We start from the raw sequence: 17,484 nt of genomic DNA, 5'->3' as shown, positions 1-17,484 counted from the left end.
CCAAGAATTTTGTACATAATTTGATAAATTCAAGTATAAAGCCTTAGCTGTTTAACAGTTCAAACTGTGTTGTAGAATCTCCTGGACCAGCCAGTAGTGATAAAAGGCCACAGGCACAAGATGAATTCAAACATTTGATGCCACAAACATTCACAGAATTGGTAAAATTTGTAGTCTGAATTCTGTCATGTCCGCCTGTACCTTGATAGTTTAAAACAGCTCTAGGGTTCGGTTTTGTGCATAAGCTGTGTCATAACTAGTAGAGTATCTGCCTGATATGGGAGGTGTGTCGAAAGTATATCTGGCTGCCCAGGTTTTAAATGGAGAGAAATATATCATCTTTATTTGTCTTACTATTGGGGTGTAAATAGAAGGTTGTTCATCTGGAGTGCTAGAAACCTGTACTTAAATGTTGTCCAAGAGGACTTGAACCTTAGGTCATTTGTCTGTCAGGACAGGAATGCGCAGTCTGTGACAATCTGGGGTTCATTCTAGGAGTTATCCTAGGATTTATCTGATTAAGTTTCACTTGTTATTGGAGAATTGATTATTTAGGTTTTTATTCCCTGTGCTTTCTCCTTCTCTCATGCTTGGTCATACTTGCTTTAGTATCTAGATCACTTACTTTTTCCTCATACTAAGTAGTGAATGTGTTGTCTTAGTGAGTCAGCACCTACTTAATGCAATATTTAGACAAGTGCTATTTGCACACAGAAGTGTGGGTGTTGGCTGCCACCAGCATTTTATACATGTCCATGGTCTCTATAAGTCTTGGTGCGGTATTTCTGAAGTACTGCACAAATAAAATTAGGTACGTCCCTCCCTAGAGTATTTCAATATCTAATAAAAGATGTGGGTATGATGAATTGGGGGAAGAAAAAGAGTTTATCTGGTGAATGGCAGCAGGCAAAAAGAAATAAGGATCATGATAATAGCATAATACAAGTTAACCACCTACTGAATTTAGATCAAGTATGTCTTTTCTAGAAACAGTCATGTACGTTCTGGTGTTGTTTAGTGTGTGTGTATGACTGAGTTTTCTGGTTTCAGTAATAAATATTACTACTGATTCAATTGTATATTCTGTGTCTTACATATTATTCTCTTAGTCGCTTGTTTTCCAAATTTTCCACAATCCTCATCTTTCCCATTATCAGTCTCTCTTGTTCTGCAGTGAAAGGAGGCTGAGTTTTTACCACATTTGCTGTGTTTAACAGTAATAGGACTGAAAAAGCTTTGGCCTTTTGGAGTGGTCACTGCTTAGGATCCATGTGCTGATGGGAAACTAAAGAGTGAAGGGGGGAAAGGGTGAAAAGGAACAGGGCTACATAGGAGCAAAGGGTGGGAGCACCAGATCTAAATAGTTTTCTCTTGGATTTGCAGTCTCTCTTGTTATCCTCAGTGTTCATGTCACATTGTTTGTGGTGCTAATTGGCCTCCTGATGTGACATAGGGTATGTTCAGTTCCCTCAAAAGTCAATGTCAGTTCTGTTGTAGCAGTGGAAATCTTTGAAATGGTTGAACCTTATGTGAAAGTTGTTGTAACCTGAAAAAAACCAAACTTTTTTTCTCCTTTTTAATTCCTATATTGAATCAAGTTGGATTCTTTCTGTTCCCGCTAACAACAAAGCTTCCTCAGGGTTAACTATACCTCAGTGTGTAGCTTGGCACAGCTGCTCACTTTTACTCAGTGAGTTAGCACAACTGTCACTTAGAGACAAAAGGTTTGTTAAAGAGTTGTGACAGTGCATGGGGTACACTGTTGCTATTCTGAAATGTGTTGGTTTTGTCCCTAAGAATGATCTGTGAGGCTAAGATAAGTAATCTACAAAATGATCTCAGATAGTTTTCTGTTGCGATGATTTATTTCTTTTTTTTTAAGTTCAGGTACTGCTGTATTTTATGCTTCAAAGACCAGAATCAAGTTGTTAAGAAGAAATCACTAAACTTGTTTATTTTGTTAAAAATCTGTATATTAAATAAGTACAGTGTTTAAGGATGCTATGAATATTAATGTTTTAAAGCCTTCGTAAAATTCTTACTTTTTAGCGTTAAGTTCGGAGTAGAAAACCAGTGTTATTCTGTGTTTTCATTTCTGTCTTGGTTTCTGGTTATTTGAGCTAATGTGATGGCATCGAGTAGCAGAAACAGTAAACATCACTAGCGCCTTAAGCAGAATGATTAGGAGCAGCATACAGCAACATTTTAATCATCCTTTACCGTTCTGGAAAACAACCTTGGTTTATAGATTTTAATAAATTTTAAGTCTGTGAACACCAACTGTACTTTCCTGTAAAGCAGAATATATTGATATAAGTCATCTTCATTCTAGAAAGAGATTTGCCTGATACCTTTTTTTTAATGTGAACAGGAGCATCTTATATTATGCATTCATGAATGATTGAATCAATATGTGATTATTCAGTTGCTTTAGTAAGACTTGGAAAACAACTACCTAAGATAGTTAATTACATTGACTAGACAATTTTGCTAGAGTGGAAGCACATAAACATGTGTCTCCACGGTTAACAAAAAACACTAAGTCTCAGCTTTCTCCCCTGGAAATGTTTCCAAATAATCCCACTGATGTGCTTCCTTTTGTACAACCTGACATTGACCTTAACTCAAAAGTAAAGTTTGACTTTGTAGCATCTAATGTTGCAGTTTGCTCTGATGTGGTGGTGTTGGTGGTGGGTTGGCCCACATGATCTGGAGAGGTGCCTAACAACCTCCATCTGCAGTTCTCAGTGCTTGGGGAAAGGAGGTAAAATAGTGCTACATCTTACTGCTTCTCTGGAGAATATGGGGTTTAAAGGCAAATAAAAGTCACAATGTGAGTCTTACCTGCAACAGCTATGCCTTCTGAAGGTGTTGTAGATCTAACTGTTTATGCTTAATTGTTATTTGTTGTTTGGTATTTTGTTCTTTGTATTAGAATATATAAAATAACTTTTCAGAGCATGTGCTGAGGCTTATGCTTCAGGAGACAGGCATCTCGATTCGTAAATGATTCCTTGCAGTTTGATGAGATCCGAAACTTCTCCAGTCTGGTGCACGTGCATTAGAGCAGTTTTTCACTGGTGAGATCAAATGCAGACATACTGGTCATTTCTGCACTATTATAAAAGGGAGTTTTGAACCTCAGACAATTTCTGTAAGTCTAGGTATGTTTGTTTTGTTGCAAAACCACTATTTGCACTCAGAACACTTAGAGAAGGTTTTTGTAGCTATATCCACAGAGGTGAAAATGCCGCCTTTAAAAAAATTGAGGTCATGGGTGCAGTCTTCATTTATGCCTTGGAGACCCTTTTTTTGACCAGCTTCCCCAAAGGAAAGTAGTCAACCACGAAATTCAGCAGCTCTGATTTATCTATGTGTGCACAGGTATGAATGTGTTTCCTTAACTCTTCTGCAAAAGTGCTGTTGTGATATTGTAAATAACAGAATTTCACTTTGTTGCACTCTAGGCAGTCCATTAAGTTTTAAGTTAATTAAAAAAACCTTTAATGGAACTGTAGATAATCTGGCAGAACAATGAAACTCTTAATATTAAAATATAATTAATGTAACAAGTTACCCAGGCCAGGGACCTATCTTAGTGCCTTTTCCATTCCCTATGTTGATAAGCATACCCAAAGCCCTTGGCAGAACACTTTTGAACTGCATGTCCTCTGCAGTATACCAGCAGGTTATTTTGGGGCATTCTGGAAGCAAAAGTGAACCTTTGTGTGCTTGCTTAGAATGTGCCATCAGCTGTCCTCTTCCTGCATTAAAGGATTCTGGTTGTCAGCAGCTGTGACAGCATTGGTACTAGGAGGTAACAAATCCTCAAGTAGGTCAGTCTCACGCTGCTTGAGGTAATGTTTCGTTATTAACATCTTAGACTTGACCACCCAAAATCAGTAGAAAGATAGTTCTGCTCCCTGAAACTTGTTAGATTTTTGTCAGTGAGACAGTTCGTTGTTTCTTTGCTTCACTCTAAATGTCTGTCTTTGGTTCAGATACTGAAACAACAAAATGCGGTGAGACAGGAGGGACAGCATCTGCTTCCAGGAAAAGCAAGATGGATTTGTTTTTGAGAATGGTCTCTAAATCCTTTTGTCTCCCTGTTTCTTCTCTCTTACCCCTCTTTATTCCCCAGTCTGGGAATCTGAGATGAACTAAGCTGTCTGTGGTCTGCAGGCCTTCTACTTTGTGCAAAATATGTTTAATTCCAAAAGGTATGCTGTCTAGAGATAAATATTTTCTCAGCTGTGTTTATCTTTTGTTTCCTCAATCAAAATCATATGTTGTTTTGTTTGTTCAAATTATCTCACTGTAAGGCACATATTTCCCACCAATGTGGCAGGTTGTGATTGAATTGGAATCTTGCCAGTAACCATTGACAGTAAAACTTATTTATTATCATTGTGTATGAAATGATTATGCACATCTGCATGTACTCCCCTGATCCTTTGGCAGGCAAAATCTTCTTGATCAAGTACAGTGATACTGATGGTGCATACAGTTGCTCTTCCTCAGTCTGCTTTGGAACCCCTCATCTTCCTCATCCCCATTTCAAAAGGCAAAAAACCAACTATCTCCTTGCCCTAAAATTGTTCTTGGCTTACAAGACAGATTTTAGTGGTTCAGTATGGGATCTGTTTCTGCTTAATGTGAGTCTCTGCTATGGATAATTTTGATCAATCTAAAGTCTTTTTATCTAAATGTACTTTTCTGCTGAATATGAATGGATGTTTAAGGACAAGCACAGATAATCTGGATTCTGCAATACTCTCCTGGAGTTATTTAAATAAGTATTTTGCTGGTTTTACTGTTTTCAGTATTTAATATGGAGGATGGTTATCAAGAGGTGAAGGCTGCCTGAAATGTCTCTGAAGCAAGCAATTTTTAAGATATGTATTTCCAGCCCTTCCTGTAAGGAAGAGCATGTTGTGATTTACCCCCTCTCCCTCTCTCTTTTTGTTTGGTTTGGTTTCCTTAAACAGTTTGGAGAAGGTAAAAACTGCTTGGGCCTCATTTGTTGTACTGAAGTATAATGCTACATCCTGATCAGTTGTGTGAAAGTTTGCTATGAGTGTTCTGGGTACATCAGTATTCTTTCAAAAGCAGTTGAAAGAATTCTGAGGATTGCAGTGAACTGTAACCCCATTGTAGAAGGCAGCTGCATTTGTCAGACATGATTTCCCCATGAAGCCATGCTGGATGTCACAAATCACCTCCTTATTTTCGGTGTGCCTTAGCAGAGGTTTCAGGAGGATCTGCTCAATGGTCTTTATGGGCAGTGAGGTGAGACTAACTGACTTGTAAGTTCCATGGGTGTTTATTTCCCTTTTTAAAAATGGTGGTTATGTGTCCTTTTCCCAGTCGTAGGACGTCCACAACTTCTCAAGTATGATTAGATAGTGGCTTATCTACTTCCTTTGTCAGTTCCTTCAGGATCTGTAGATGTACCTCATCAGGTCCCATACACTTGTGAATCTTCAGGTTACTTAGATGTTTCAAACCAGATCTTCTCCTACAGCAGATAGATAGTTCTTCATTCTTCTGGTCCCTGCCTTTACCTTCTGCAGCTCAGGTGAGGTGGCTGGAGAACTTGCTGGTGAAGACTGAGACAAAAAAGTAATTGAGTACTTTTGGCCTTTTCCACTTCCCAGGTAACCATTTCTCCCATTTCCTTTGGAGAGACCCACATTTTCACAGTCTTCCTTTTATCACCCATGTGCCTATAGAAATAATAGAAATCATGGTCTGGAAGGGACCTTAAAGATCATCACGTTCACACCCTCCTTCTGTGGACACTTCCAAGGATGGGGCATCCACAACTTCTCTGGGTAATGTATTCCAGTGCCTCATCACCCTCATAGTAAAGAATGTCTTATACTGGACACAATACTCCTGGGGGGGTGTTACAAGGGCAGGGGAAGGGGGCAGAATCACCTCCCTCTGCTGCTCTTTTGATGTAGACCACGATACAGTTGGCTTTCCTGGCTGTGAACGCACACTGTTGTCTAGCTTTTCACCCAGAAGAGCCCTCAAGTCCTTCTCAACACAGCTGCTCTCACTGAGTTCGCCTCCCAGTCTCTGTTCATGTCTGGGATTGCCCCGACCCAGGTGCAGCACCTTGCATTTGGCCTTGTTGAACTTTGAGGTTCTTATGGACCCTTTTCTGAAGCTTTTCCAGTTCCCTCTGGATGGTAAAGAAGCCATCTTATGGAAACTTTTCTTGTTGCCCTTGATGCCCCTGGCCAGATTTAATTTTACCAGTGCTTTAGCTTTCCTGACCTGATCCCTGGCTGCTCAGACAATCTTCTTCTATTTCTCTTAGGCTATCTGTCCTCCGTAAGCTGAAGCCAGTGGTAAGTTGGAAGTGAAATACTTTAGTGGAATGAGAAATACTTGCTCACTTAGTTGTGGGCAACCCCTGGAGTATAGTGATTGGAACAGCTGCTCTGGGGCAGACTGGCAATCCATCTGGCAAGCATTTTCTAGTAGCATTTGGGTTATACTTAGGAAAGAGTAAGAACAGGATGGACACATACGATAATTCCCCCAAGTACTCTCCCCATAAAACTGCGTGCTAGGGCTTTTTGGTTAGAGGAACATATTGAGGCTCAGTCTGATGTGATTGATATCATGCCCTAGAGCATGGTTAAATAAGATTTCATAAGGTGTTTTTACCTTGAGGGTAACTTTTAGTCATCTAAAGCACCTGTTACCACTTCTGCAAAACAACTAGAAAAGTGGTATTCTGAACTAGCTGAGGTCTTTGTGATGTTGCACCCTTAAGGGAAAGGGAGCACCCAAGATTTGTAGAATTCATTGGTTGAAAGGAATGAGAAGTCAGATGATCCACAAAAGCATGTGAAGTTTCATTACTAATTACACACTTGGCTTGGAAATAGGTATGTTAGTACCCTGGCCTCTTATATAAGCACATGGCAGTGGATTTTGGATAAAGGGGTAGGGTTTAAGGGAAGACAGAGGGAGAGATATGCATTAAAGACAAAAAGGAAAGAAAGAGAAGGAGGAAGGAAAGAAAGAGATTACCAGTCCTGGCTGCAGCATCAGTCCAGCTGATGACATGTCCTGAGGCCACTGCCTGGGCTTAGGTCAGGTTACCTATTAATAGATAAGCTTTCCTTGCCCTGGAGGTAAGTGTCACACTTTCTATGCAAATTAATTACCACTCACAGTCCATTCCTCCAGGCCTTTCTGGAAATGGGTCAGAGGGCTTTGGGCATCTTTGGTGGTCTTATTCCCCCCATATAGTCCATGCCTGCTTCTCCACCTCATTTCTGTGTTTGCTGTACTGAGTTGTACTTACCTCCAAGAGGTAGAGAAAAGACCTTTGTCCCAGAAAAGTGCTGTCCTACCTCCTTATGGCCCCTGGTCCAGTCACATCTTGTTCTTTCTCACAGGGTGTCACTGCCAACAGTCCTTGTCTGTTGTTACCTGCAGTCCTTGGTTGGTGCCACAGACACCCTGCTGTTGGTGTTTGAGAAAAACACATTAGCCCCTTGTCTTCTAGACTTCTACAGTTCTGGTGCACGGTTACTTTGAGCTCTTCCAAATACCCTGGTTTATTTTCTTAGAGAGTTTGTTGTGCTTTCCTGCAAACTGCCTGGTGATAGGAGTATGTGTAAGCCTTTAAGGTTCCTGCTATTGGAAACTCATCAGTGCTTGCAGTTGTAGTTACAGCACTTTCTTAGCTGTCATCTTTTGATAGAGGGTTAAGGTTGTGTGACTCAATGTCACAGTTTCAACTGACATTATGGAAACATCAGTTGCACAGAGTTCGTTGCTTTTGTTTGATTTTGTTACTGATGTCTTTTGTTCAGAGACTTGTGTAGCTGCTAAATCTCTAAAGCAGAATGACCTGAAATGTCCAGGTAGTATTGTGTATTCCTCCCCTCATGCACACACTTGCTCTATTGTTGCCTCTGGATGTTTGAGATTGGATGAGTTCCTTCTGCTTGGGTTGGAAGTCTGCGAACAGTTCAAATGGTAATGGCTCCCTATCACTGGATTTTATTCTTTTAGGCATTTCAACAGAGGCAGTGTAACAGGTGTCAGGAAATGATGCAAGAGTAATCCCTTTTTGTTTATTGTTTTTGTGATGATTATGGGGCTAGCTATTTCTTTGATAATTTTTCTTCTCTGAATGCTTTGCCAGCAGACTCTTGACCTTAGGTCTTTATCTTTCAGAGGCACAATCACCTGACTGTCTCTTTGTCAGATCCAGCTCTGCACTGTTGTGTTCTCTGGATGAATTCTGCTTATCCTAGCAAAACTATTGCAGACCTGCATTTCTTCTGTTTGGGAGTTTGTGTACAGTGCCTCTGAAATAGCTTTTATAAAGATTAAAGAGTTTTGCAGTAGGATCAAAGTGCTGTGGGAAAGGAAAGAAGCATGCAGCTATGGCAGTTTGACTGACTTTTCTAAGAGCCCAAGTTTCAGAATCTGGTTTGATCCTTGATGTCTTTCTTGATTTTTTTAATTGTCTTGAGTGGTACTGCTCTGCATTTCTGAGGCTGGCTAAACTAACAGAGGATTTTTTTTTTTTTTTTTTTCAGTAGGGAACTTGAAGGGCTTGAGGCTTTAATATTACTTTTACCCCTTGCTATCTGCATGTCTTGGATGTCCTTCTGTTGAAAATAAATGAATAGTAGATCTATGCAGTGTAGTGCATTGGAGTTCACTTGTTACGAATGCAGAAGCTGACAACAGTGACTCCCAAATGAGGAATAGGACATGCAATATGCAAAAGTTGATTATAGTGCAATCCTGCTGTGGCAGTCCTGGCTTCTGGGAGTGGGAGTTCATTGTCCTGTTTCTTACCCCAAAACAAGCTTTTCTCCTGGAACAAGTTGATTTTAAATCTCTTTCAGGATCTATTTGTTTTATGGTGGCCTGGTTCTGCTTTTGTTGGAAAGAAGTGAAATACAGTTCTGTTTATAGGCAATCCTTTGAAAGAAGCTACCTGTGATCCCCACAATTTAAATTCTTTTCTAGATAATGAAAATTTGACAGATTATACGCTGCTCGACTTAGCTTCTTATCTGTTCTGCATAACTTCGTGCTCAGTTGTATGATCTGTCGGACTACAGTGACATTTAATCCCTCTGAAGATATGTTCTACTTCTGCCTTTGTCGGAGGCAAAATTGATCCTTTCCATTGGCCCAACCACTGATTTTGAGTGTTTTCAGTCAAATACATTGGATGCTTTAATTTGTTTTTAATTGTTCTACTTCAGTGAAGTTAGCATCAGAGTTCTCTTATGCCTTATAAAATGTGTTGCAACTTAAAAAAAATTCCTAAAGTTAACAATGCAAAAATGTACTCTCTTTATCTTTGCTTAATTTTTGATGTATTTTTTCTTAGAATTCTTCAGAACTGTGTGCAAGAGAAATATCTGTGTGATACTTAATATTTTCATATGTTACTATAAAAGGAGTAAAAATGAAACAACTTTGTAGACAGAATGCTTTAAAAGAAAAGTAGGATAAAAAGCAGTGTTTTATACACCAAAGAATTATCTCCTTTGAAAGTATATATGCAGTTCTGGTGTCTTGGAAGTCTTTCAAGTACTCTGAAATATTCAGGCTATTATTCACACACATGTACAGCTTTTCTTCTAACAAAACCAAAATTCTGAAAGCCAAATAAATATCCAATACAATGAAATATTAGTTTGTTCTTATCTAGTAGTGATAGGGTTGACTAAAATTTGTCCCTTTGTCCTAAACAGAATGTTGACTTTGAAAGCTCAGGGAAGAAGCAGCAGGGAGAAAAAAGTAACACAGTGGTAAGTACATTATTTGTCTTTCCTCTGGACAAACTGCCTAATGATTAAAGTAGAAATCCTCTTACTTACTTGTATTTTGTTATAATTGCCTCCAAAGCACTTGAATTTTATTCTGCATCATCTCTCATGTTACTTTGAAGGCAATTTTTTTAGCTCTGCATATCTGTTGAAAACCCAAGTAAATTACATTTATTTACATGTGTTTGTGTGCATATATGGAAAGGGGAATAGATGGAAAAGGAAAATAATTCTGTTTTGAAGCTCAGTGGCCATTATTAAGTGTCTTGAGAACTTTAGAATACTGGGTTTTGTAATTTCTTTTTTTTTTCAGTTCTGAGAAAGGATAAACATTTTTTTTTTGAAAATGTGGATAAAAGGTACTTGAAAAAAATGCTTAAAATTTCTGTTGGGTCTCTTAGTGTCCTTTCTGGTTTGCTGCTCTAAAGCCTAGACATGCATCATATCATATAATTTCTCTCTTACTGGTGTGTTAACATTTTTTAGCTAGAGAGCATGTATAAAAATGTGAAAAGTGTTAACAAGACAAAGTTTGATTTGCTTTCAAAGCTCAATGGAAAAGCAACACATGTTCAGAATCAGCTTTTTTCTATATTAAGTGATGCCAATGCAGATGGCACTAACTTGCTTTTGCCTCATATTGTAAGTGTTTGTAGAGGCAAGTATTTTTCATGAATAAAAAGAGTATCCAATAGAATATTTAGTCGTCAGAAGTTCTATATGAATTCCTGTGGAGAAACTGTTACTGCCTAGTCCCCCTCCTGCCCCAGAAAAAAAACCCCAACAACATATGACAGCAGCTTCCATCTGCTCTGATTTTATTAATAGTGCTGCTCAGATTGTGGAAATGCTAATAAATATTGACTCCTCAATGACTGTAATTTTGAGACTATAAAATATTAGTTCAAAGGATACAAAATCTTCTGCGTATTTTATCTGGCATTTCTATAAACAGCAAATGCTTAAGTAGATAGAAGCATGTGCACATGCTTGTGTTTTCTAACCTTTTGTATAGCCTACAATGCTGTAGGCTTTGTGTGCTTTGGCATTCTCCACTGAGCTAATAATCTGTGCTGTTGCCGCACTGCCTCAGCTGTGCTTGCTGCACTGTAAGGTTTGTTGCTTCCTATGGGCAAATGACTAGTAATGCCTCTTACCTTCACTACCCCTGTGCTGTTTCATCTCTTTTGACTGTGGTGGTATAACTAGAGGAATTAAGACAGTGTCTCTTCCTTTCTGCTGGAATAGATGTTGATGGTATGCAGTACACTGTATTTTCTCATATGGTAGATCCAAATGTAATCCCTCCAAGAACTAAACCTGAAGCATAAGCTTTATGCTTCTTATGGTTTTTTACCTCTGCCAGAAGCTTACCATGTTTTAGTCTGGTTGCTATGTGTATTTAATTTTCATTGTTTTCTTTGTTTAGAAAGTCAGGAATTTGTTTCCGTGGATCTTTTTCACAGTAGCAATGAAAGAAAATGAGGTTATTTAATGCAGAAATTAGTGGATTTGGAAAGCAAAGCAGTTCTGAAGTATCTTGGTTCCAGTCAGCTGTACTAAATAGCTGTGATTACTAGGTATATAGTAGCTGTGATTATTTCTATTGCATATTTTAAAAAAAGTAGATATGGATAGTGGGGGATGGAGTGCACTTCAGTATCCTTTTGGGATAGGTATTTCATATTCCTGGCTATGCATTAACTTAAAAATGAGAAAAATTAAATCCGAACTGTGTCAGTTCCATAATGTAAAGGAATTCTTTAGCCATCTGAAAACACTAGTGTTGAAATACTGAAATACCAATGTCAATGGCTTTTAAAAACGCTTGGGTTTTTGCGTATTCCATGAAGGTTTGTGGGACTCCTGCAGTTTCCTTTAGACTTCAGTTTGCCATACTAAAAATCACTGCATTTATATGGTGCTTTTTTTTTTTTTTTTGATCTGAGGAAGAGAAGTGGATGAGATTCAAACACAGTAGTTTTAAAAATCAATTTATTCCTCCCTCTTAAGGTTTTCTTAGTAACACGACAAATACACACCCAAAGAATATGCAATCAAGTGAAACATCAGAAATGAAGCTCAGATCTAATGCTAATCTCAGCAGCGTTGTTAATGGTATCCAATTAGAAACCATTCTTCAGAGGAAGTGTTATACTGGCACTTGGATAGATTTACTGTCCAGATGGGAGTTATTTTCTAGGGCTGTCTCAGAAAAAGAGCAAAAGAAAATGTGTGAGAACATACTTGAAACTACCTGGGCTGCAGTTGTGTTATGACAGTGTGTGTGTTGCTGTGTAGTGTCATGTAGTGTTAATATGAAAAGTCAATATAAATATTAAAAAAAAGAATAAAAAGTACATTTGCTTGGTTATCTGAATATTTTAAGTTCTAGTTTTTTCCTGTAAACTTAATCTGTAATTTTTCTCTCTCTCTTTTGGTAAGGATATTGCTGTAACAGATCTTGCCTTAAATTCACAGAATCACAGAAGAGTTACAGTTACAAGGGACCACTGGACATCATCTCATCCAAGGCAGGGTCACCTAGAGCAGGTTACAAAGGAACAGGTCTCTCTGTGTTTTGAATGTCTCCAGAGAGGGATGCTCCATGATCTCCTTGGGCAGTGTGTTCGGTGCTGTGCCACCCTGAACATAAAGAAGTTCTTCCTTATCTTGAGGTGAAATTTCTTGTGTTGTAGTTTATGACCATTGCTTCTCATCCTGTATCTGGGCACCACTGAAAAGTCTGGCACCATCCTCTTGGCACCCATCTCTGAGATATTTATATGCCTTAATGAGATGCCCACTCAGTCTTCTCTTTTCTAGACTAAACAGGCCCAGCTCTCTCAGTCTCTCCCCATAAGAGAGATGCTCCAGACCCCTCATTATCTTTATGACCCTTCGGTGGACACGTCACACTCTCCCCGACAGACCCCAGGATCCCACTGGGCCTCGTGGCCACAAGGACACACTGCTGGCTCATTGTCACCTTGTGATCCCCCAGGACTCCCAGGTCCTTCTCTGCAGAGCTGCTCTTTAGTGGGGCAGCCCCAGCCTGTGCTGGTACTTGGGGTTTATCCTCCCTGGGGCAGGACCCTGCTCTTCCCTTGTTGAACCTCACTGGGGTTCTCTCCATCCAACTCTCCAGCCTACCACGGTCCAGCCGGAGGGCAGCAGAGCCTTCAGGTGTATCAGCCAACCCCCCCAGTTTGTATCATCAGCAAACCTGCTGAGGGAACCTTGTATCCCTTCATCCAGGTCAGTGAGAAACAAGTAGAGTGAGACTGGACCCAGCATTGATCCCTGGGGAACACCACTGACTGCAGGCCTCCAACTGGATTCTACTCCCCCGACCCTCTGAGCTCTGCCATTCAGCCAGTCCTTGATCCGACTCCCTGTCCATTCATCTAAACCACATTTCCTGAGCTTACCTATGAGGAATGTTAAGCCTATGTAGCTGAACCCTCAATGACCAGGGGAAGGTCTTCCTTTTTCCAGCCTTCCTCTCCTTGCCCCAAGGTCTGGGATTCCTTAGGGCTGGCCTCAGCAGTTAACACCGAAGCAAAGAAGGCATTCAGCAGTTCTGCCTTTTCTGTCTTCCATCACCAGGACATCCATCTGACTCATGAGTGACCCCACATTTTCCCTAGTATTCCTTTTGCTGATGATGTACTTGTAGAATCCCTGCTTGTAGTCCTTGCTATTCCATTACAGACTCAACTTGAAGTGGGTCTTGGCCTTCCTTGTCACATCCCTGCATTCTGTGACAATGCTCCTGTCATATTCCCATGTGGCCTGTCCCTTTTTTCCACATTCCATAAATTTCTTTCTTCTATTTGAGATTTTTTAGAAACTCCCTGCTCATCCATAAAGGTTTCCTGCTCCCTTTGCTTACTTTCTGGTTCATGGAAATGCACTGGTCTTGAACTTGGAGGAAATGATGCTTGAATATTGACCAGATTTCTTGGACCCCCTTCTCTTCTAGAGCCCTAACCCTTGAGATTCCTCTATGCAGGTCTTTGAAGAGGTTAAAGTTAGCTCACTTGAAGGGTAGGGTTTTAGTCCTGCTTGCTGCTTTGCTCCCTCTACACAGGATCATCTTGAGTTCCACCGTCTTCTGGTTGCTACAACCAAGGCTGCCTCCAGCCTTCACATTCTCAGTCCTTCCTAGTTTGTTTGTACAAGGTCCAACAACACATCTTTCCTTGTTAGTTCTTCTACCACTTACATCAAAAAGTTACCTTCAACGATCTGCAGGAACTTCTTGGACTGTGTGCTGGGTCATATTGTCTCTCCAAAAAATGCTGAGGTGACTGAATTACAGATACATACTCCCATATACCTCTGACTTACTGATGTCTCAGTCTAGGCTTATAAGGGTATTGAGTATTACTGCATTTCAATTAAAGGCTGCACTTGAAATAGAATATTTTATTATGTAGGTTATTTGCCAGAGATTTTTTAATACTTCTGTTCCGTTTTGACAGTCATTCTGGTTTTGTCATTGTTAAGCTTTGCCATGATAAGGCCAAGTACTGCTGACTGCTTTGCTGCAGAAAATAAATAGAAATAATTATTCTGGAGAGTTCTTTTTATTTATCTTTTGTTTAGGGTGGGTTTTACTTGTCAAAATTAACTCCTGTGGTTTATATCTGTTGCAACACATACCTAGTTAGAGATTGTTTAGTTCCAGTAGAACAGGAAAATGCTGTTGTTGAACGAAGAAAATGTTATTAATACAGGCGACACCACTGCAACTGCAACAAGTGAAGAGGTTTTATACGATGGCTTACATTCTACTTGTGTAAAGGATTTCTGATTATTTTAAAGCAAAACAAAATAGAAATAGTAAATTGTAATCTGGTTAGAATTTATTTATAGAATGCAAGAAAGAGATAATTTAAGTAAACGTCTCCAGAATTCATACCTGACATTGCTTTTCTGGGAGTTAACTGACATTATCTTGCTGCCTTGGCTCTTGGAGATGGGTGGATGGTTTGGGGTTTTTTTTTTTCAGTTGGTTTAATATATAGAGGCACTGAGAACTTGCGAAGTAGTTAACCAAGAGGAACTTTGAACTTGATACTTTGGCAAGTTAGGAGTAGAAAATGGCTGGGTTTGGTTATATTCTGATATTCTGGATCAGTAAAAAACCCCTGATTTCTGCACTCTCTGTTCCCTTAGTTTTCTCAGAAGACTTTAGCGAACATCCTTAATATTTTTCATTTAACAATTGGCTGTATTTACTAGAACGTTCTTCCTCTTGTTATTACCATTCACTATTGTTGTTTCAAGACTAACGCCTTTTATTTCTTTTCCTCTGAATGCTGTCTGTGAGCAAGCACAGCGTGTTTTTTGGTGTTCCTTACCTGCATGAGGACATGCGGCCATGGATGCAGTTTAACGTTGGTTTTATGCCAGAACCGAGGGGCCTCAGACTATAGCTTCATATTAAAATGGTGTTCATTTTATTTCCAACCACTTGTTCATTCTCCAGAGTCCAGTACTTTGGTTCATTTGTACTGACATGTTTGCCAGTCTCATTCAGTGAAATGTGTGACATAACCAGTCCAGTTTGGGGATTTTCTTTTTCTAGAAGAGACACAAAGAAATAGCTTGGATGAGAAGGAAGGAAGAAGGAAGTGAAAATACATTAAGTTGGCATTGTCACCAAATGAGGCCTCACCATCTCAACCAGACAATGTCAGTGATAGTTAAAAAGGGACAGTTTCTCCTCAGTGCAGGCTGTCTTTGCATATTCCAGGTCCTTGTCAGTGGCCATCAGGTTTGAGCCATCTTTTCCTTTCCAAAAGATGACAAGAAAAAAGATTGGAAAGAAGCACACTTTCAAACTAGTGTTTGCGAAATGGTTGCAGTTTGTTATTTTAAGAGTTCACCTTTCCTGCCCAAGAGGTCTGGATTTATTTTAGGGGAAGTCTGTACCAACCCTTAGTGTCACCCCGTACACACTTTTTTTTTCCCCCGTGATTTGCTGATGACTAAGAGATGCCAGGTACTTTGAGTTTAAAGAGTGAATAATTCTGTACTTCGTTTACTGTAAAAACTAGGGTGTTTTGTGTTCCTTCTAGAAGTACTATGTTGTTTATCGTTTTCCCAAGTTCATGAGGGTTAGTGCTGTTTTTAACTGGAAGACGTTCACATAAATTGTGGTGTTACTTTTCACAATACAGTATCTCCCATCGAGAAACCAAAAAGCCTGTGTTTTGGTGTCTTCTGTGGTGCTTGTTGCTGCTTTAGGGAGAGAAAAACCCTTACAGGTTTTTTCGTAATTCTTTGTTTCAACATGAGTATGTTGGAACTTCTGTCAGTTGGCCAATTAAGCCTTTTTGTATTTGTCTGGCAGCATGTTAGGTTACATGCTCCCCAACACAATCTTGCCCTTTCCTGTGTTTACATGTGCTCAGCTCCGTAATTCTGCACTAGTTTGTAGGTAGTGGGGTGAACTAAAAAGTATTTCACTGTGTATTTTGTGTGCCTAGTTCATCTTGCCTTTCTGTATAAATATTTGATAGCTGGTTTCATTTTCAACTGCTGCTGCAGTAACATCCTTTTAAGAGGTCTGGAAGGGGGAAGCAGTGCTTTCTCGAGCATGAGTGATCCCATCCTGTTATCATCAGACAGGAAATCTAAGGGACTAATGATACAGTGAAACTACTGCTCTCAAAGCAAATTAATGTAGACTGGGGACAAAATTACTGTGATCCTAAGCTCTACTTGAGGTTGAAATGAAAATGGCTGATGGGGTGCTGGCAGGTTTACACATGCTGTTGGAGTGCCAGATACTTGGATGATGGGAGTAAGCAGGGAATCATCAGAGTTCAAGGGAAGAGTGATGGTTCACTGAATGTTGCTAGTCTCTTCTAGATAAGAGTTTAGCAATCCAGGGTTGTTGCTAATCTTGTTTTCTTTGAAACACTGGTCTTCAAACCAATGCTTTTCTTTTCTGCTTGACTGATTTTATGCTATTCAGTTTTACTGTTCATGGTTTGTACTGGGTGTAAGTGGCAAGGATTTAGTAGTTGGGGTATGGTGTCCTGTTGGGGTCCCTCCCCCTGCCATGGAGCCCTGGGAGAGGGGCCCTGAGGGGACAGACATGGGGTTTCCCTGCTCCTGGTCAGCCTCATTCCCATTGGTTGGTTTGTGTTCCCCTGTGTTGCCAAGGGCCCTCGGTCCCGTGATTGAGGGAGTTCCTGAGGAGGGCCCCGGCCACGCGGCTGGAGAAATAAATATCTCTGAAATATCTACTACGAATCTGTCCATATATACTTCGTTTCCACGGGACTCCTGGTTTGAAATATGCTTGTTACAGTAATCCCTGCTGTAACAAACTGGTGGAGGAATGCGGGCAAGATACCGATCCCTGAGGAAGATTCGTGAGTAAAATAACCACTCTAGACGTCTCTCTTCTCATCTTGGTTTGGATATTCTCTCTGGACTATGGAAGAATCGTGGGAAATGGGGCTCTCTGAGCCACAGAAAAAAATGTATCTAGAAGTAAAAGGAATCCTTGAACAACAAAACAAAAAAGTAATGCAACCGGGAGATCTAGAACATTTCTTTATCTGGCTTTTCAAAAGGTTCTCCTATATTTCTCGAGACTTACTTTTTGATATCGAACCTCCTGTATCTTATGAGG

General features: G+C 39.9%; 1 protein-coding gene across 9 annotated transcripts in view; it reads left to right on the top strand.

Moving 5' to 3' along the window:
• Positions 1-17,484, top strand: part of ERBIN (erbb2 interacting protein) — a 119,054-nt gene that overhangs the window by 30,805 nt on the left and 70,765 nt on the right. For 7 of the 9 annotated variants that reach the window (XR_001866128.1, XM_017747080.1, XM_017747079.1 and 4 more), the window contains one exon: positions 9,753-9,809. The exons of the other annotated variants lie outside the window; for them this stretch is intronic. The gene's annotated coding sequence lies outside the window, so the exon portion shown is untranslated. The remainder of the gene's footprint in view (positions 1-9,752; positions 9,810-17,484) is intronic. 9 annotated transcript variants of the gene reach the window in all.

This window comes from Corvus brachyrhynchos, unplaced genomic scaffold (genome assembly GCF_000691975.1).
Source record: "Corvus brachyrhynchos isolate BGI_N302 unplaced genomic scaffold, ASM69197v1 scaffold131, whole genome shotgun sequence".
Classification (NCBI taxonomy): Eukaryota; Metazoa; Chordata; class Aves; order Passeriformes; family Corvidae; genus Corvus; species Corvus brachyrhynchos.
This window is presented reverse-complemented; position numbering and strand designations above follow the sequence as displayed.